Source organism: Chiloscyllium punctatum, chromosome 16, assembly GCF_047496795.1.
Source record: "Chiloscyllium punctatum isolate Juve2018m chromosome 16, sChiPun1.3, whole genome shotgun sequence".
Lineage (NCBI taxonomy): Eukaryota > Metazoa > Chordata > Chondrichthyes > Orectolobiformes > Hemiscylliidae > Chiloscyllium > Chiloscyllium punctatum.
The window spans coordinates 96404143-96426814 of NC_092754.1; the positions used below are offsets into that span (position 1 = coordinate 96404143).

A 22672-nucleotide genomic window follows, 5' to 3' on the forward strand; every position below is an offset into this window, starting at 1 on the left:
CCATTAGTGTAACCAATTGAATATTTCCAAACAAAGCCCATTACGGGCCAAGCAAATCGTTACAAGTGACAGAGTGAGAAGGGACTAAATCAAAGTAGAGTTGTGGGGAGGGGGCAGCGGTGGAGATAAAGCACCGTATCCCCTGCGGTGCCCATCTCTATCTCAAGGAATCGAGAGCATTGATCCATACTACATGCTCCTTCTCCAAGGACACCCTGCTGTGTAGATTTTATCCTCTATCATAGAATAAAATCCCTACAGTGTGGAAGGAGAGCCTTGGCCCATCAGACCCCACCGACCATCCGAAGAACATCCCGCCCAGAGCACTCTATCACTGTAACACTGCATTTCCCTTGGCTGATCCACCTAGTCTGCACAATCCTGGATACTGTGGACAAGTTAGCACGACTGATCCACCTCACCTGCACATCTCTGGGCACCTCGGGGGGGAGGAGGAGGAACCTCTCTATCATGGGGAGAATGTGGGAACTCCACACAGACTGTTGACCAAGGCTGGACACCAACCTTGTGCCTGGTGCTGTGAAGCAGCAGTGCTACAGTCACAATTAAATCAAAACAGATGATCCCTGCACATTGTCACATTGCTGTTTGTGGAGACTTACTGCCCAGGGAGACATCCTGAGGTTCAGAAAGTGGCAATGTAAGTTCAGTCACCTCCAGCCCAGTTAATGTGGTTAACAACAACATCAATACTCCAACAGTGTCATCATGTACAAGGTCCACTCCTGACTCTGATGAACAGTAACATCAGAATCAGAGTCCTGCAGTCCACATGGAGCAGGTGGATGACCACTTCCCTGTGAGCACTCACTGGTCTCTCAATCGTGTTGACGACGCAGCAAATCCCTTGTCACACAGGGGTGAACAGCTCCTACCCAGAGTGAACCCGCTGGGTTCTCAAGGGGATGGGATGAATCACTGAATCCCTTCTCCCACATTGAGCATCTGAATGACCTCTCCCCTGTGTGGGCTCACTGGGGTGTCAGGGGGCAGGATGAATCACTGAATCCCCTCTCACACACTGACCATCTGAATGACCTCTTCCCCCTGTGTGGGCTCACTGGGGACTCCACAGGTGCTGCGTTTGAGTGAATCTCCCCCCACATTGCGAACAAGTGAATGACCTTTCCCCAGAGTGAGCTCGCTGGTGTTTGAGCAGGTCAGAGGACTGAGTGAATCCTTTCCCACACACTGAGCAGATGAATGGCCTCTCCCCAGTGCGAATGCACTAATGTCTCCGCTGGTGAGAGATTTGAATGAATCCTTTCTCACACATGCAGCAGGTGAAGGGTCTAAATCCACTGTGCTCTCTCTGGTGCCTCAGAAGATTGTAAGATGAAGTAAATCCCTTCCCATATGTGCAGCAGGTGAACAGCCTCTCCGCAGTGTGACTGTGTCGGTGAGTGTCCCGCTGGGAGGGGTAAGTGAATTCCGAATTCTGATTCAGTACGTCCTCCTGTTTTCTCAGTTGTTATTTACAATCTCATTCCCCCCGCACCAGAGCCTGTTCCAGTGTTACAGAAACAGCAGAATGGCCAGCTGCAGCTGGTCACCTGACTGATCACTGGACACGAACAGTTCACTCTCCACAGATGCTGCCAGACCTACTAAATGTTTCCAGCAATTTCTGATTTTGTTTGATTTCCCAGCATTTGCAGTGGTTTAGTTTTCCAATACTCATCTTGTGTGTTGCAGAGGAGTTTATTGATGAAATTAGAGGGTTTTGCAAATTGTACGTTAGCTATGATCACACGTTCGATATGATCACACATCAGCAATGATCATCATGAATGGCCTCCTCCTGTTCCAATGAAAGTTGTCCATCGGCAGCTTGTGGTACCATTTCCCTTCACTGCTCACTTCACCTCCATGTCGAATACACTGTTACTGACTGAACAAACCTCCTGTGTTTGAACTAAACCTGCTCATGTTCAGTGGCTCCCTCTCCTGCCACCCGGGTTTAACTCTCATCATGGAATGCTGTCTTGTATTACTGCGGGAATGCCCACAAGGACTAATCCTGGAGTCTGTATCCCCTGGGATCCACAATCACCGTTTATTTCCTTCTTCCTCTTTCATTCTGACTATTGAACTCTCGGTTTCAATCCATTCTCCTGTCATGCTCTTCAACATGCCCATGGGGGTGGACTAGAGGCAGCTGGGATTTAATGAAGGGAAGTGGGGATTAGGTGGAAGCACAAGGAGAGGTGACAGGAAAGACAGTTCTCATTGTAACGGCAGAGTTTCTCCATGACCCAGTGAGTGGTGAGGCACCTGAGTTTGTGGGTGGAGACAGATTCAATCAGGGATTTGGTAAGACACTCAGACATTGGCCTGTCCATCTGATTGTTAACTCAGACAGATAGAAAGAAAGATGCACATTTAGATAGCACCTTTGATGATCTGGGGCAATGAAACATGCTTCCAACCCAATGATTTCAACCACAAATCTCTGAAAACACAGACACAAAGCTTTCTACTTGTACCAGGCTGTCTCTGAGCCTCCTCTTTTCTTGAGAAAAGCGTTTTGAGCTGTTCAGCCTTTCCTGGTGATTATAACCACTATGTTCCTGTAAGATTTGTGACTGAACTTTTATTTTCCTGTTCCTTGTGAGTGATGAAAGTAGCAGAAACATTTCCTGACCTGTGAGGGGTTTCGGTTGGAGTATTTATATTTACAAATTCATTCCCACTCTCACATAGTGTGAAATTGATATACAACTAAAGGGAAGGAATGAGTGAGCACCCACAGAATCATATGTTGAATAAACCTGGCATGAGGAAAATGGGACAACACTCGCAACTAGTTAGAATCACAGAATCCAGTGGGCGCAGAAAGGGTCTATTTGGCCCATCGAGTCTGCAATGACCTGCTCATCCAACCTACCCCCATAACCCCACATTAACCATGGCTCGCCCAACCCACATAAATTGCACACTGCGGCCATGTTAGCATGGCCAATCCAGTAACGTTACACATCTGTGGGAGGGTCACAGATTATACCCAAATGCTCGGAATTGTGGACAAAGGCTCACAAATACTTGACTGTGACACAAATGGTCTGCTTTTCAAAATAAAATCTGGGAGAAACTGCAATCGGAATAAACACTGTCATTTTTTTCCTTCAATTCTATCAAGCGAGCTATTATATTTGATCCCTCTGTTTACCGATCTTAATAAATATCCAATCAATTTCAGAGCAACATGCTGACAAAGTATTGAACCAATTTCTCTGTTTAGGCTTTAGCATTAGTTATTAAGTCATTACCAATACAATAATTGCATAATAATTGGTCTGGCTAACAAGTATACTGAGGTTCCCAATTTAATTTATTGACTGTTTCAAAAATGGTACAGTATATCCTTTTTTTTCAGGATTCTAACAGTAATTATTAAAGAACTTGCATGACAATAATTATTATATGGTTTAGTTTATCTTGCTAACAACTACAGTGAAGTTTATATCTGAATTTAATCCAATCTTCCCTAGTACCTATACAGTAATATAAAAATCCATTTTATTTCCAATCAACACACCTACAAAATAATCCATTATTTCTGATGTAACACGCACTGTTAAAAATATGACTTGCCCGATAAATTTAGAAAAACCTAATTACTTTTCCCTGCAACAATTCCTGGTCATTTTTGCAGAAAGCACAGTCAAATAGCAAGATGAAATTTATCATTATTCTTATATATGCTAATACAATTTTGAAAATCTATGTGTTGCTAATATATAAATGTTCATTTCCATCCATAGAATATAGAACAGTACAGCACAGTACAGGCCCTTTGGCCACGCTGTTGTTCCGACCTTTTATCCTACTCTAAGATCAAACTAACCAACATGCCCTTCATTTACTGTCATTCATGTGCCTATCCAAGAATCGCTTAGATGTCCCTGATGGATCTGAATCTACTACCACCACTGGCAGTGCATTCCACGCACCCACCACTATCTATAAAGAAACTATCTCTGACATCTCCCCACAACTTCCCCCAGTCACCTTAAAATTATGCCATTTTGTGGGGCAAAGTCTTTTATTATCCACTCTATCTATGTCTCTCATCATCTTATCCAAATCTATCAAGTAAACTCTCATCCTCTCACTGTAATGATCAAAGCCCCAGCTCCCTCAACTTTTCTTCATAAGACATGCCTTCCAGTCCAGGCAGCATCTTGGTAAATCTCATCTGCCCCTTCTCTAAAGCTTCCACATCCTATGTATAATGAGGTGAACAGAACCGAACACAATATTCCAAGTGTAGTCTCACCAGGGATCCATAGAGGTGCAGCATAACCTCGTGGCTCTTAAACTCAATCTCCCTGCTAATGAAAGCCAACACACCATGCACTGACTTAATAACCCTATCACCTTGGATGTCAGTTATGAGGGATCTATGGACGTGGACCCCATGATCCCACTGTTCTTCCATATTGTCAAGAATCCTGCATTTAATCTGAAAATATGCATTCAAATTTGAAATTCAAAAATGAATAACTTCACTGTTTCCCAGGTTGAACTCCATCTGCCACTTCTCAGCCCAGCTCTGCATCCTGTCAATGTCCTCTAGCAACCTACAAAAGCCTTCCACACTATCCACAACTCCACCAACCCTCGTGTCATTGGCAAACCTTCTAACTCACCCTTCCACTTCATCATCCAAGTCATTTGTAAAAATCACAAACAGCAGAGGCCCCAGAACTAATCCCTTCAGAACACCATCGGTCACCATGCTCCAAGCTGTAAACTATCTATGTAATCTCACCCTGTCTTCTATGGGCCAGCAAATATATTATCTTACCAGGCAGGTTTCCCTGTATCCCATGCCTCATTACTTTCTAAATGAGCCTACCATGGGGATCCTCATCAAACACCTTGGTAAAATCCATATACACCACATCCACTACTCTGTCCTCATCAATGTGCTTGTCACATCCTCAAATAATTCAATAAGGCTTGTGAGGCATAACATGCTGCTCACACAGCCATGCTGACCATCTCTCATCAATCTATACTTTTCCAAATAATCCTCAATCCTGTCTCTCAGAATCCTCTCCAATAATTTGACCACAATTGATGTAAGACTGACTCATCGATGATTCCCAGGATTATCCCAATTGCCTTTCTTGAATAAGGGAATAATGTTTGCCACCCTCCAATCATCTGGTATGACTCCAGTGGACAGTGAGGTTGCAAAAATCATTGCCAAAACACAGTAATCCCTTGCCTCCCTTCCCATAACAACCTAAGTTATATCCTTGCTGGCCCAGGGGACTTATCTATCCCCATGACTTTTTAATATTTTCAGCACAATCTCAGACTTAACATCGACCTGTTCGACCCTATCAGCCTGTTTCACGCTGTCCTCACAAAGACAACATCCCACTCACTCGTGAATACTGAAGCAAAGTCCTCCTTATGGACCTCCCCTACCCCCTTCTGACTCCTGGCACAAGCTTGCTTCACTATAAGGGGTATAAATGTGGAATTACGTCTCGGCACTGAATTAATGTAAAGATATTGCAGTGTACAATCACTTGATTACTTTGAATATTGAACTGTATTTTAACTGAGAAAACGCAGTTGAATTGATTTGATTATATTTCACTTCGTGCTAACGTTTGTTGTATTTAGAACCACAATAAGAGTTTCATTTTTACATATATAAATCTTACTTAAAATTCTTCGCACGCTTATGTACAGAATATAGAATTACCATCTGCTTGTTCCTTCCTTTTTCAATGCAAGTTCATTTTGAATTTGTGGAATTTGTACATTGTTGAAAGGAAGAAATTGTCTTCAGCTCAATATTCACATTGAATGACTGATGCATATTTAAATCAAAGTACAATGATCACGTAGTTTTGTCAATTTGTCTTTCAAAGAATTGTCATGAGATTCCTGTTTATTTAAGAGTAACATTCATTTATTTTAATGTCATTGTAAAATATTGCTTAAGTTCCAGTCCATTACACACAGAAACTACCCAATTAATTCCCATTCAAATTACAACAATAAACAGCTGATTAGTTTTCATTTGAGAAACCACATGAAACACAATATTGCAGTCCTGCCGTCCTGAGTGGGAACATTATGAAAGGAGCTTATGGAGCTGTGGTAGTGTCTCTATTACTAGACCCAAGGGAAGGTTTCAAATCACACCTTCACCAGAAATATATCAAGAGCTGCTCTGAATGGTGATTAGAGAGTACCTAAGCACAGACTGAGTTGCTTTTCAATCCAACATTAGATCTGCTTTTATCTATTATATCAATAATCACAAAATCTGATACTTATTTGAGTCAGATTACCAAGAAATATGTGTTGGAAAATTTGCTTTAGCCACTTTGCTTTTACAAAAGACTTACACCTGTCCCTGTTTTCACTAACTGAGAGAAATATGAAGAGGATTTTCACTTTTACGAAAAAGGGGAGATGTTTCCCATATAAATTAATGCTTCTTCGACTAACGCCTTTTCAGATTATAGTTTCAAAATAACACTTTACTTTCGGATAGTGGGGATACCTGTATCTAATTCTGTCACTTGTAAGTTCCTGGAGAATATTTGAAAATGTTGCAGAATTCAAGATTACGATGTCTAAGTAATTAGATTGATTTTTTTTGTTGCAAAGGGGCAAGTCCAAACAATTGAAACACATTAAACATTATTATCTCGTGCTATAAATTGGAAATAAAGTTGATACCTTCTTCAGTAAACTAACAAATGCTACCATCTATTACTTGTCAGTCAGCTAATTACCTACTTTGTAATTAAATGTTGTGATTCATCTAAATATTACTCTGTCCTTTGATCAAAGTGAATTTGTAATTGTTGTTCAGTTTATGAATTGTCAGAAACTTGTTTTTATTTTTCCATTCACCTGTTCTTTTTGACCATAAGATTGAAATTCCTTGAAATTATTGGAGTTTGTTCATTTAAAAATAAAGTTTGCACATCTCTCACATATCTCATTTCTTGTATTATGATTCAAGAATGTTTTCTGGTGGAATTCAAGTAAATTCCAAACATTTGTTCACTTCAAATAAGATCTTTAACACCCAATTATCAATCTGTTGTTAATGTTTCAGCTGTTACATTGACATTGATTAGGTACTCATTCAGAGAGATCAACTGACAATTATAAACTATTTGCAGGATTATTGAATTGAAAGAAAGATGCAGCCGTCCAAACATTTTTTGGAAGGAATTGCTTTTTCATTCAAATGTGTAGGCTGATCAAGAATTCTATATCGCCTTTCACTGGTTTTCTTGTCGAGAAATCAAATTTATAATTCATGTGAATTCTAATGTGTTCTGTATTTTGAAATTTGTATCAGGTTTAAGAAGAAAAAGAGGAGCAATTAACATGAAAACTTCAGTGAATAGAAAGCACAGTAAATTAAATTGAGAGAGGCAACCTTTAGTATTATCTCTGAATATTCAGTCAAATATTTCTAATGTCAAAAGAGCATGGTGCCGGAAAAGCACAGCAGGTCAGGCAGCATTCGAGGAGAAGCAGAATCGACGTTTTGGGCATGAGCGCTTCATCAGGAATCTTTTCTGATGATGGACTAATGCCCGACAGGTTGATACACCTGCTCTTTGGATGTGCCTGCCCTTTTCCAATGCTACAGCTTTCCTCACTTTCTTCAAATATGTTTAATGAACACGAACTGAAAATGTTTGCATCAGCAATTGAGCAAGACCAAATTAACACATTTTTTTGCAATATTTTCAGTGAAAACCTGTTTGAGAACATGCAACAAATCAGATCTAACAACATCTCTTGCCGTTAGAGCCCTTGGCCATTCATAATAAAAAATAACCATGCTTTGAACAACCAGTATGGTGTATAACTACTGAACTGAAATACCAGAGGACAACGATTGCATTTATTGGAGGGAATGATAACCAGATCCTTACTGTGATAATGGTGATTGATCTCAGAAACAATAAAATTTTACTGTGATTATTCCACTGAACAGTACTTAGATGGTCCTGAAGATCTTTGTGTGGCTTTATGTGCAGTGTTTTGTTTGAACATTGATTTCAGTAACATTGAGATATTTTACAAGATTGACAATTGACAGTTAAAGATAAGTTTTAAATGCAACATTTAAAAAAAAAAATGTCAGTTTTGTTTCGCAATTCTAAGTTTATGGAATCCCTACTGTGTGGAAACAGGCCATTTGGCCCAACAAGTCTACACTGACGTTCCAAAGAATAATCCACTCAGCACCATTCTGATCTCAGATTACTGGACATTTACCCCTGACTAATGCACATAACCTACACATCCCTGAACAGAACATGCAGCTTAGCATGGCCAATTTACCTAACCTGCATATCTTTGGATTGTGGGAGAAAACCAGAACATGCAAACTCCACACAAACATGTGGCCGAGGATGTAATCAAACCCAAGTGCATAACACTGTAAGACACGAGTGCTAACCACTGATCCTCTGTTCTCAATGCCCAACCCCATGCAAGAAGTGAGATAAGTGAGAGACGTGCAAAGTCAAATTTCAAATGAACACTCTCTGATGTTGCCAAAGCGTATCAATCTTACATTCAATATGAATAGGTAAATTGAAAACAAAAAATAGAAATCCCTGACAAATTATGAATGAACAATAGAAAATTAATATGATCAAAGGGCACAACAATATTCAGGTGAATTGCACTGTTTAATTACAAATTTGGGAATTAACTAACTAATGAATAACTGGAAGTGACATTTGTTTACTTCACTGATGAAGAAATTGACTTGCTTTTCATCTTTGTAACACTGCAGAATAGCAATTTATGTGTCTGAAATGTTTGAATTAAGCTCTTTCCAATAAAAAAAATCAGTAAAATCACATTGACTTCTTCATCTTTAAGACTGCAACAATATCAAATACTTTCCAGGAATTTAGAACCAGCAGAATTAGTTAATTTGGTTGCTTGGGAACTCGAAGAGAATAAACAGCAGATTATGTGAATTAGTCATTCAATGTGATTAGTCAGCTGAAGACAACATCCCTTCTTTGCAAAAATGCTCAACTTCGAAAAATTCAAAATGCATTGTCATTGTTTAATGAAAGAATACAGAAATGTTAATTCTTTTTTCATTTGACTTAACAAAATGCAGGAATTTTACATGATTTTGTGTCATGAAAAATACTTAAATCTTATGATGATTAGAAATACAGTAAATGTTCGCATCAAAGTGAAATATATTTAAATGAATTCAATTATGTTTCCGCGGGTAAAATAAGAATTAATATTAACAATGATTGAGAGATTGCACACTATATTAGTTATTCATGTAAAGAGCCGTAATTCCACATTCACAGCACGTACTGGATTGAATAATTATTAGGTATGAGCAACAACTGATTAATAAAATTCGATCAATGAATTTAGAAATAATGAGAAATCTCATTTTGCTATGTGACTGAGGAATATGTGCAAACAAACAGAAATTATTGCAATGAAAAGTAATTGCAGGTCTGTAAATTTAAATTCTGTGATTACTGAGATCATTCAAATAAGCAAACATCAGACATTCACAATTAATGTTGGATGGGATGTCCTTGGATCCATTGTGGGAAACTTGACCTGAAAATAAAGTTTCATATTGCAGTGTTGGTACTCAGAAACAATTGGTTAAATTAAAATGTGAATCTCACTTTACTTGTTCAAAAGACTTTCTTAAATAATTGCACAATTATTATCATGACAATGACTTGATAATGTTGCTATATGAGCAATTAAAATGATTCAATATTTCAAAAATACTTTACTGTGATGTTGATTAGATATTTATTAAAATTGGTAAATTGTGGAATAAAATATAGTAACTCCCTTTATGAATTGAAGAAAAAATGAGCCATTAATGATTATAGAAAATTTTTTTCTTTCTTTACTAAAATATGAAAGTAACACAAGAAATATGAATTTCTATCAAATGGTTTCATCATAGAGACATGTTATTTTAATTTAGATGATTAATATTATGATCAGAGTTCAGACATTTGTGTCAGAATTTGGAAGAAAGTTAATAGATAATGAAAGTGAGCATGAAAGTGAACAAATGATACAGTCAATGACATTTGGTACATAAAGGAATGATAATTGTTTATTATTGTACAGTGATGAATAATGTTGGAATAGAAAAGACAAAAAGAATTAACATGTTCGAAACAGTTCTTTTCTTACAGTTAAATGAAACCAATAATCATTTTGCAAAGCACGTGATTTGGAAACAAAAACAGTCATTTACTGTGTTGTATAAACTGAAGACTACTTCCATTTTGCAAAAATGGAGACTTTCCCAAATTCAAAATTTAGGTTTGCTGAATTATACAACAAAAATGGTTGCAATTTGAAATATCTCTTGCACATAAATTTAAAATAAGTAATCTTAAAGATTTTTAGAATCACAAAACGTTTGTTGTTTGCATGATTGTATTACAGTCAATATCTGTGATAAAGTAGAAGCATTGTTTTAAGCAACATAAATCATCTTTAACTACTGAACTGAAAAGAAGATATCAGTTCCACTTGTTGCATGGAATAGTAAACAAATGCTTACTGTTGTCATTGGTTTCAGGAGCAATAAGGTACTTACTCAGGTTATTCTACTGAACAATAATCAGATGGTGATGGAAGTCTTTGTGTTGCTTTATGTGTATTGTTCAGTGTGAACATTGGGTTCGATAAAATTGAGATTTTGCATGAATTTGGAACAGAGTGATAATTGGGTGCGAATGATCTGATTTTAAATCAGACAGTTTTTGATATTTATGAGTGAAACGTTCTTAAACCATCATGCAATCAACGGGGTAAGTGAGAGATATGCAAATTGAACTTTCAAATGAACACACCCTGATATTTTCACACCATTTCAATATCACATTCAATATAAATAGATGACTGGAAAGCTAAAAACAAATCTCACACAATTCATAAACTGACCATTAATTAAAAATTGATAAATAATAGCAGGTGGCATTTGTTTATTTTACTGAGAAGTAATTGATCTTTTCTCATATTTATAACACTGGAGCATAAAATTCTGTGTTGTTTTAACTAAGATCTACAGAACAAGAGAAAATTAATTACTATTGTGACTTTGTATATTTCAGCTTTATGACTGCAACATTCTCAAATATTTTCTGAGGAATATTGATTGAGTGGAATTAGATACATTTTGCTATGAGTGACCAGAAGAAAGTATATAGCAGATACTGTGATTATTGGAATGGACGATGATACCTCCAAATAATCTACTGATATTGTGATTGGATATACAGTAAGTGTCAACATCAACGTAAATTATAATCAAATCAATTCAAAAATATTTCCAAATTTAAAATAAATACAATATTCACAATGATTGAGAGATTGTACATTGCAATGTCCTTGCTGTATTTATTGTACAGAAGCATAATTCCACATTTGTAGCCCTTACTGGATTGCACAATTATTAGATATATTAGCAACAAAGGGATTTTTAAAAATATATATTCGTGAATTTGAGAATAATGAGATATCTCATCTTGATATTAGACTGAGTAATATGTAGAAATGAAGAGTAATATCGCAGGGAAAAGTAATTGGAGTTCTCTGAATTTCAAAGGCTGAGATAATTGTTATATTTCACCTGAGCAAAAATCAGACATTTACAAAGAATTTTGCAAGGGATATTATTGGTCGTTTGGTATGTGCATGTGCCTGAACAAACAGGTATTATTATAGTAGCATTGACAATAAGAAATAATGAATGAATTTTTTTTTGTAAAACACTGCATTTTTACAAAGTCTATGTTAAATTGCTGTGCAATTATTGTAATTGATAATTGCTTTTAGAATCCTGACAGATAAATTGACTTAATATTTTGAAAACATTTTGCTCTGATGTTGATTGGATATTCATTAAGATTAAGAAATTGAAAATTAAACCATAAAATTTAGCTGTATGATGTGAAAATAATCATTCAGCAGCAATTGAAAAAAAAGATTTTGTTTAAAAATGCAGGCAATGCAAGATTTATATGCTTCCAATAGTTTTCTTGATATTTATTTCAGAATTAGGAGGAAAAGAATTAGGCCATGAAAGTGACTATTATTGTGAACAAAATATAAAGTCACTGACATTTGATACGGAAAGGAATTCTCATAATTGTTTGATTAATGTTCACTAACATCTAATCTGGGAGGAAAAGGAGAATTGTCAACATTTCCAAGCAATTTTTTTCTTATAATGAAATGAAAATAAAAATAATTTTGTAGGGCAATTTCTTTGAAAAAAGGAAACAGTCCTTTCATATGACATTTGAGCTGAAGACACGTCCCCGTTTCCCCCATTGTAGTCTTTACAATAATTTAAAACTTAGTGTTGGTTGAACGAAAGAACAAATGGATATAATCGAAATGTTTTCTTGTACACCAAAAGGTGAATGTTAAGCAATTTTATCATGAAAATAATATCGCTCTGAGTGTAATCATTTCACACACAATAAATGTTTGTATTGATTTGAAATGTCATCATAGCTGTAGGAGTGTTTTTCCCTGACAGGGAATGAGGACTCAGGAGGCAATCTGAGCTCAGGCATGTGGAAGATGTTTACTCATGCAGCAACCAGTTAATGAAGGAATCATCCTCCGAGATCAATCTCGGAAGGCAGATCCATGACACACTGTAACATGTACAGTAAAAAGCAGCATTTTTATGGACTTTCTGCAATGTGGTTACAGCCCTTCCCTCCTCATCCAACCACCCAATTGAAACACATAATCGCAGATGGGCATTCCAATGGACATCCCCAGATTCCTATTGGGATCTTTCCATGCATCTTATTGACTTTGATTCCAAAGTTATTCCTGAACTCCCTCACGCCTCTCAGGATACCTTATCAGTTGAGACATTTTGAATTCTGCTATTCTTTATATTTTAATTTATCAAAGCCAATTACCCATCATATTGTTCATTGTCTTAATTATATATGTACAAAGAAATAGAAAAGACAGTTAATTTTAGCTTCCTTGCTATAACATTAGTAATATGACTTGTGTTATAAAGTTCGTTATATTGTATCCAGCTACTCTTTCTGTCAGAACTTTATAATTATTGGGCTGTCAGCATCATACAGTGAAGTTAATTCCTAAAACTAGCTAACTTCAAATCACAGTCTAAATGCTTTTCTATAATGTTTTTAGTAGGCATTAGTTACATGTATCAAACTTATGTTGCAAATTTCCCTTATTATACTCAAGAATCTGTAATTAGAACCTTTGCTTAATATTCTGAGTAACTGTAAAATAATAACTATATCTGACAAATGAACTCTTCTGTTGTCATGAGAGCTGCTTAGTGAGTTAACTGGGCTGCACCCTTCAGCTGCTGTTGATTCATTTACTGGGACAATTATCCTTTCATTTATGAAGATCAGGATCGGTCATTTGTCTGTATGTCGGCATGCTCTTATCAAGTAATGTCAGGAATGCTGTAGTCCTGGCGTTGGAGTAGGTCCATTGGTAGTGTGATTTCTTTTAATTTAAGGCTGAAACAGAATGTTAGTCTAGTTTATCACCCCCTGACACCTTGTATTTTAGTTCAAAGGTAGGCTGCCTGTTTTTGATTGTCAGGCATTTTGTATGAGCCAATATGGACCATTCTATTCCAGGTGGGGGCAGGCCATGCCCAGAACAGTAAATCAACTAAGATTCAAGTATTGAAATAAAAATCACCATTTGCTACCATTGGTTTCAGTACAATGCAATACGATTACGTTACTGAGCCTTAGTTTCACACTTAAAGCCTGATGTACTGGATTTATTCAATTCTTAAATATTAGATATAAGCAACAATTAATCTTAAAACATTTCATAGCAAACTTAAAATTGATTAGAAATCTCATATAGCTGCCCGTCATGTGTAAAAATGAGCAGTATTTATTGGAGTGTAAAATAATCAGACGTCTCTTAATATGTAAGGCTGAATATTAATCCAATGATTTCTGTGAACATTCAAATGAGAAGGGAACAGATATTATCTGTGAGTGTTGGATAAGGAATCATAAATTAATTTGTGTTATCCTGGGATAAGAGAACTATTATTCTTTCTTTTAATATTGACACTAAGAAATACTGGAATAAATTAAAATGTGAATTTGACGATGTTTGTTACAAAACCTAAACTGAATTGCTGTGTGATTTTTGGAATGACAATGAATTGATAATTAATTTTAGAACTTTGGCAAAATAAATGATTCGATATTGCTTAATGGATTTGCTCTGATGTTGACTAGATATTTCTTAATCTGTCAGCTGAGAATGCAAATTCTGGCATGATGACATGGAAAGACATTAGACATTCAGTGAACGTTGATCAGAAATGGTTTGTCATTCAAAATTCTCAGATCTTCAAGACTTCTATATTTGGTTTCTCTACTTTTCTTCTGGAGAAATATATATAATAAGAAGAAATTCTGCATTATATTTAATTCATGCAATTTTTCATATCATCAATATTTAGACATTTGAGTCAGAATTATAATGAAAATAAGTCAATAAGGAAGATTTATTTTCACAGAAGCATACAGTCAACTGCATTTTTCAACGTATTTGTTTCAATATTGTCTCTGAATAAACGGATAAATATGTTTAATGGGGATCTGTTGACAATGTAATGAACCACAATATCATTTTTATCATAATTTTTGGATTGGAAATCTATCAGAAAAAAATGCTATATTCAGGACTTGCTTCATCTCGATATATGTTACACTTAGTATCTTCAGTCATATGCAATAAGGTGTTATCATTGATCTGGGAAAGATGTAGTATGCAAATTATAATAAGGTGTCTCTTACATATGTTTGGATCTGGTGAGACTGTGATGTTTGCTATGATTATTCATCCTGAGAACAATAAGGCACGTACAAAGTGTTTTTCACCGAACAATAATTAGGTGGTCTTGAAGACCATTACAAGTACTTTGATTTCAATAATGTTGAGCTGATTTCCATGATCTGGGAAATGTTTCACAACATTTTACCAAAATTCTGGATTCTAAGCATTCAATGGGTTTCTTGCAAACACCCTTCACTTGTCGTCATTCTCAAGTGAGGTGTCTAATGCTCAGGCACTGGCTGGAAGTCAAGGTGCCAGGAAGTCTGCTTCAACCTCTCCAAAACACAGCTCTTGCGCTGGTTGTTACAGGATCTCCCGAACCTTTGTGAGCTCTTTGACCGGGCTTTCCACTGTTTTCTGGAGCTTGTTACTTTGTCTACTGTTTCCTTTAGTTTGACCTTTTTAGCTTTGCTTTTCCCAGCTGTAGGAATATTTAGAATGTTCAATTATGGGCCACAGGTCACTTGACCTTAGCGGACAGATAAAATATGGTTCACATATTGTTGTAATAACGAATTGAGAATGAATCTTTGCATTTTAACAAATGAAATGTTTCAATTTTTTTCAGTGGTTTACAATGACATTGATTAGATAGTCATTAAGAGAGATCACCTGACAATTATAAGCTATTTGCAGGATTATTGAATTGAAAAAGGATACAGACATACAGAGATTTCTTTGGAAGGCATTGCTTTTTCATTCTAATATCTTTATTGTTCAAGAGGTCTATGTAGCTGTTCATTGGTTCTCTTGTCCAGATACTAATTTTATAATTCATATCGCTTTTATTGTGCCTGGAGTTTTGAGATTTGTATCAGATTAAGAAGAAAACAAGGAGCTATTAAAATGAGAACTTGAGTGAATAGAAAGCACAGTAAATTTAAATTACCGAGGAAATAGCGAGTATTTGCTCCAAATAAGCAAATATTTTTAATGTCGAAAGTGTGGTGGTGGAAAAGCACAGCAGACCAGGCAGCATCCATGGAGCCGGAGATTCCCGATGAAGGCTTATTCCTGAAACATGGTTTCTCCTGCTCCTCAGATGCTGCCTGACATTCTGTGCTATTCCAGCACCACATTCTTGACTCTGATCTTCAGCATCTGATTTCCTCACTTTCTCCAAATATTTGTAATGGACATGAACTGAAAATGTTAGCCTTGGCAGTTGAACAAAACCAAATTTACACTTTTTGTGCAATATTTGGACTGAAAATTGTTCAGTCCAAATTGTGATCATGAAAATTGTGATCATGCAACACATTAGGACATATGAACACCTCTTCTGTTAGAATCCTTTGCCATTCATAATGAAGAATAACCACTGCTTTGAACAACCAGTATTGTGTGTAATTACTGAACTGAAATACCAGAGGACAACTTCTGCATTTATTGGAAGGAATGATAACCAGATCCTTACTGTGGCAGTGGGGATTGATCTCAGGAACAATCAGATAGTTACTCTGATTATTCCACTGAACAGTAATTAGATGGTCATGAAGACCTTTGTGTGGCCTCATGTTTAGTGTTTTGTGTGAGCAATGATTTAAAAAACATTGAGATATTTTACAAGATTTAGGAACACTGATAATCAAGTGTTAAAGGTATTAACTAAAGTCAACTTTAAAAAAGTTAGAATTGCTTAGAGAAACGCAATTAAACTATTGTAGAATCCCTGTTAGCACAGTGTGGTAACAGGTCATTTCGTTGAAAAAAATGACCCTCCAAAGAGTAACCCATCCAAACACTTTCCCAACCATATTCCTCAACATTTACTGCTGACTAACATACACATCCCTGAACACAATGTGCAATTTAGGATGGCCAGCTCACCTAACCTGCACATCTTTGGATTGTTGGAGGAAACCACAGCAAAGTCACATAGACTTGGGGAGAATGGGTAAAGTACACAAAGACAGTCACTGAGGATGGGATCAAACCGAGATCCCTGGCACTGTGAGGCAGCAGTGTTAATGACTGAGCGACTGTGAAACTATATGCAATAAGTAAAATCAGTGAGAGGTATGCAAAGACAAATTTCAAATAAACACCCTCCGCTATTGTCAAAGCATGTAAAATTTACATTCAATACGAATAGATGAATGGAAAACAAAAAAAACTCCAACAATTCACGAATGAAAAATAATTAGAAATTTAATTTGATCAAAGGTCATTCCAATATTTAGATGAATTGCAATTTTTAATAACAAATGTAGGTAATTAGCTGACTAATCAATAATTGGAAGTGGCATATGTTTACTTTACAGACGAAGAAAGTGACTTGTTTTCCACCCTTGTAACACAGCAGAATAACAATGTGAATGTCCGAAATGTTTGAATCAAGCTCTTTCGAACAAAAAACTGATCACTTACGATCACTTAGCTTTTCACCTTTAAGACCGCAACATTCTCAAATATTTTTTCAGGAATTTAGAACCAGCAGAACTAGTTAATTTCTTTTCTTGGGAACCCGAAGAAGAGAATAAACAGCAGACACTGTGAAAAAGTCAATCAATGCGAATATTCAACTGAAGACAACATTCCTTCTTTCAAAAAATGTTCAACTTCCAAAAATTCAAAATTTATTGTCATTGTTGAATGAAACAATAAAGAGATGCTGATGCTTTTTCATTGGATTTTGATGCATGAAAAATGCTTAAGTCTTAAGTGTTAGCATTGAAGTGAAATACATTTACATTAATACAACTATGTTTCAACAGGTAAAATAAAAATTAGTTGTTACAATGAATGAGATTGTACACTGCAATACATATGAAGAATTAACATGATTCAATACTTCAAAAGCACTTTGCTGTGATGTCGATTGTATATTTACTAAGATCAGTAAACTAAGGAATAAAACATTAGCTAGCTTTACATATTAAAGAAAAAATGAGATTATTGAACAAAATTCTTTTCTGTACTCAAAAATATATGCAATATACAAATTGTGAATTTCTTTCCACTGGATTCCTTGTCGAGATGGTACATTGATCAATATTATAATCAAAGTGTCAGAATTAGGAAGAGAATTAATAAATCATGAAAATGAGCATGAAACTAAACAAACAATGAAGTCACTGCTGGGTGGTATATAAAGTGATTGTACAATTGTGTCGTTATTGTACAATGATGAATAATGTTGAAATTGAAACAACAAAAAAATTCAACAATTCTTTTCTTACAATGCAATGAAAGCAATAATCATTTTGTAGCACGCATGATTGAAAAAAGCAGTCTTTTAATGTGACGTACAGTGAAGACTAACCTTTTTGCAAAAATGTAAGAAGTTCATAAATTCAAAATGTAGCGTTTGTTGAAATTGCAACAAAAATTGTTATAATTTGAATTGTCTCTTGCACACTCACAACAGAGGAGCTTAAAGATTGTTAGAATAGTTAAAAAATGTTTCCAGTGTTATTGTATTACAGTCAATATCCATGATAAATTAGAATTATTGGTTTAAACAACATAAATCGTCATTAACGACTGAACTGAAATATAAGATATCATATGCACTTACTGCATGGACTGTTGAACAAATGCTTACTGTTGTCATTAGTCTCAGGAACAATAAGATACTCAGGTTATTCCACTGAACAGTAATCAGCTGATGATGAATATCTTTGTGTCGCTTTATGTGCACTGTTTTGTGTGAACATTGACTTCAAGAAAACTGAGATATTTACATGAATTAGGAATAGATTGATAATTGGGTGTTAAGGATCTTATTTAAGATTAGATTTTTTAAGTAGTTAATATGATTGCTGAAAACACACTTCAGACATCATGCAATAAATGAGAAAAGTGATTGTGAGAAACAAAGTTCAGTCACTTCAATAACTTCAGTCCGGAACAAGACCTGAATCAGTAGTATCGTTTATTACGCTGTTGCAAGAGGGGTGTGGTGTTCACTGTCCACAAGGCACACACACACACTGAATTTAACGAGTACACAATATTTATGTAATTTGTTTCTCTTCCCTCCTCCCATTGCTCCTCCCCTGTTTACATCTGTTTCTAATCTAAACCTGGCTGTTTATCTCTGAACTCATCCAGCCTCATCCCTGACAAAATGTTTATCTCTGGCCTCACAAGGCCGTTTGACCATCTCCCTCTATGGTCTTATTGTTATTTATCCTTCTTCACTGCCATCTATTTCCGTGCTAACCAAAGCATAATTTCCTTTTATTCTTTATTTACACCGAGCCTTATGACCTTGTGATGGGTATTTTTTTTGTTCCTGCTGAAGCGGGGAAACAGATGCTTGTAACTGTTTGTACAGGCATATCTAGCTTCACCTACACCCCTCCCCTCACAATACCTTAACTATTTGGCTATAACATTTGCAGGCACATTTCATTCTTGTATGCACATTTTAGCTGATACTAAAGCAATTATATATTTCCTTCACATAGTTTTCATTGTTGTTAACTCAGCTCTTGGCTGAAACAATTATACACTGGTGCGAGTTCATTTACCTTGAATAAACAATAATGATTGCAGAAGTAACACTACTTTACATATATCCCACAGTGATAAATATGCAAAGTCAAATTTCAAATGAATGCACTTGGATATTTTCACAGCAGTTCAATCTCACATTCAATAGGTATAGGTGAGTGGAAAACGAAAAACAAATTTCACACAATTCATAAACAGATCAATAATTAAAAATTGATAAATAAAAGGAATTGGCATATGTTTATTTGACTGAACAAGAAATTTATTTTTTCGCCTCATTTTTATAGCACTGGAGCATCAAGTTCTATGTACTGTTTGAACTCAGCTCTTCAGAACAAAAGAAAATCAATGAATATCATTACTTTGTATATTTCATCTGTATGACTGCAACATTCTCAAATATTTTCCAACGAATAATGATTGAGTGGAATTAGATGCATTCTGTTATTAGTGACCTGAAGATAATAAATAGCAAATACTGTGATTATTGGAATGAACAACAGATGGAAGCATATCTAATTTTGAATTGAAAGGCAATTCAATTGATTCTTAGATATTTTCTAATCAACATTCAGAGCTGCTCTGACACAACTCTGTGCAAATGGGAATCGAAACTGTGCCTAGTGGTCTGGTAACAGAGATACTATCAGAGCTGCACAACATTCCTTCATAATGTTCCCAACCAGGCTGGGCAGGTCTACAATCACATGCTCACTGTGGTCACTCAAGTGAAAATTAATCAGATGTTTATTGTGATAATTGGATTGGAATTAAATGGATGGATCCTGTGTGTAATGTACTTAAAATTAAATAGTAATTTACAATAATGATGGGAGTTAACAGATGTCTTAATTAAATATGATTTTTATGATAATTTGTGGAATGACAACTTGACAGATTTGTGTGATTACTGTAAATTGATAAATAAAAATGAATACAATAATTCTAGATGTTCATAATAGTTTCTCATTTTATGAAATGCAATGTAATTTTTTTTGTTCTACACGTAAATTGGAACAAAATGATGACTTGGTCAGTCAATGGGACTATTCAGCTGAAGACAACTTTCATGGTTTCTGAAAATGTCTGAGTTCTAAGAAGCCACCATTTCCCGTGAATGTTTAATGAAACAAGAAAGATGTCAATCCTTTTTTTGTGTACTTCATAAAAATTCATCGGAATTTAAATAATTTTGCACAAGAAAAATATTCAACTATTATTGTGATTAGAAGCACAATAAATGTTAACATTGAAGTGAATTACAATTAAATCATTTCAGAAGTGTTTCCAAGTTTAAAATGAAAAGCAATATTCACAATGATTGAGAGATTCGACATTGCTAATTCCTTGCAATAGTTATTATATGGAACCATAATTCCACATTTACATCCTTTACTAAATTGAACAATTATTCAATATTAGCAAAAAATTGATTTTAAAACTACTATTAATGAATTTAAAAATAATGAGGTATCTCATCTTACTATTCCACTGAGTAATGTGCAGAAATGAAGAGAAATATTACAGTGTCACTGGTGTTCTCTGAATATCAATGAATGTGATGACTGTGATCTTTCAAATGAGCAAAAGTCAGATATTTACAAAGGATTTCACAAGGGCAGTTATTAGTCTTTTCTGGGTGTATTGGCCCGACCAAACAGGTTTTTATATTGTAGCATTCACAATAAGAAATATGGAAAATATTAAAAACACATTAACTTAGACTTCGTAACAAGCACAAAGTGCTGTGTAATTATTGTAATTGTTAATTGTTTCTAGAATATTGTTAGATAAATGAATTTAATATTTTGAAAGCACTTTGCTCTGACGTCGATTACGTAACAATTAAGATTGATAAACAGAAAATTAATATATAAAAAGTCGCTCTAATAATTCTAAAAAATACTCAGCAACAATTGACACAGTTCAACATTGGGTTTTTTTGTTGAATCATGTTTATTTTTTAAATTTTTATCGTGATAAATGTTTAGACATCTCTATCAGAATAAGGAAGTAAATAATTAGACCGGGAAAGTGAGTACTATTGTGAACAAAAGGTTGAATAAATGACATTTGGTACAGAAAATTATTTTGCACAAAATGACTGATAATTACGTGATTATTGTTCATTGACAACTAATGCTGGAAGTAAAAGAAACAGATTCTAACATTTCCAAAGCAGTTTTTTTTCTTATAATGAAATTAAAATACAAATCATTTTAGAGGTCACATGATTTGAAAAAGTGTCACTTAATGTGATATTTGAGATGAAGACTCGTTCTTTTTCCCCCACTGTAGTCTTTTCAATAATTTAAAATTTAGTGTTATTTGAGCTAAAGAACAGATGGGTGTTCCTACATTGTTTTCTTGCACACAAAAGAAGTAAAGTCAACAACATTTTTAAATTTCGTCGAGTTAATTAGCAATGTGCATTGAAGCTATCATGCATGAAGTGAGATAAGTGAGAGAGAGACAAATTAAATGTTCAAATGAGCACGTCGATATTTTGAAAGCATATCAATCTCATGAATTATGAATTGGTGGATGGAAAATAAAAACAAATTCCTGACAATTCATGAATGAATAGTAATAAGAAATTTAATTTGTTCAAAGCACATAACAATATTTAGATGAATTGCAATATTTAGTTACAATTATAGGTGATCAACTGACCAATGAATAATATGAAGTTGCATTTGGTTATTTTGGTGAAGAGGAATTTCGCCTGTTTATTTTTTCATCTTTATAATACTAGAGAATAAGGATCTATGTGCTTGAAATGTCTGAACTAGGTTCTTTCAAACAGAGAAAAAAAAATCCGTGAGTATCATTTCTTGGGTTCTTCCAAATTTAAGATTTCAACATTCTCAATTACTTTTTCAAGGAATGTTGAACTAGCAGAATTAGATGCATCGTTTTATCAGTGACCTGAAGAAAATAAGTAGTAGATATGGTGATGATTGAAATGCACAGCAGATTGAAGTATATTTCATGTTGTTTTGAAAAGCAGTTCAATCTATGCTCACATATTTTCTCATGAATATTTGGAGCTACTCTGACACATCTCTGCTGAAGGTGGGAATTGAAATCATTCCTCCTGATCTTGTCATAGAGACACTGTCAGAGCTCCACACGGACCCTTCATAATGTTCACACCCCGGAAGGGCAGGACCATAGTCACATGCTTACTGTGGCAATTCAAATGAAAACGAATCAGATGTTTATTGTAATAATTTGTATGGGAATTAATTACATATTTTCTGTGTGTAATGAACTG

General features: G+C 35.2%; 2 long non-coding RNA genes across 4 annotated transcripts in view; one reads left to right on the top strand and one right to left on the bottom strand.

The window, feature by feature from the left end:
* Positions 1 to 15822, top strand: part of LOC140487237 (uncharacterized) — a 40877-nt gene extending 25055 nt beyond the window's left edge. For all 3 annotated transcript variants that reach the window (XR_011962829.1, XR_011962828.1, XR_011962831.1), the window contains exon 3: positions 11166 to 15822. This is a non-coding gene — a long non-coding RNA (uncharacterized lncRNA). The remainder of the gene's footprint in view (positions 1 to 11165) is intronic.
* The window catches only part of LOC140487235 (uncharacterized), a 143092-nt gene that overhangs the window by 59116 nt on the left and 61304 nt on the right, over positions 1 to 22672 (bottom strand). The gene's annotated exons all lie outside the window — the stretch shown is intronic.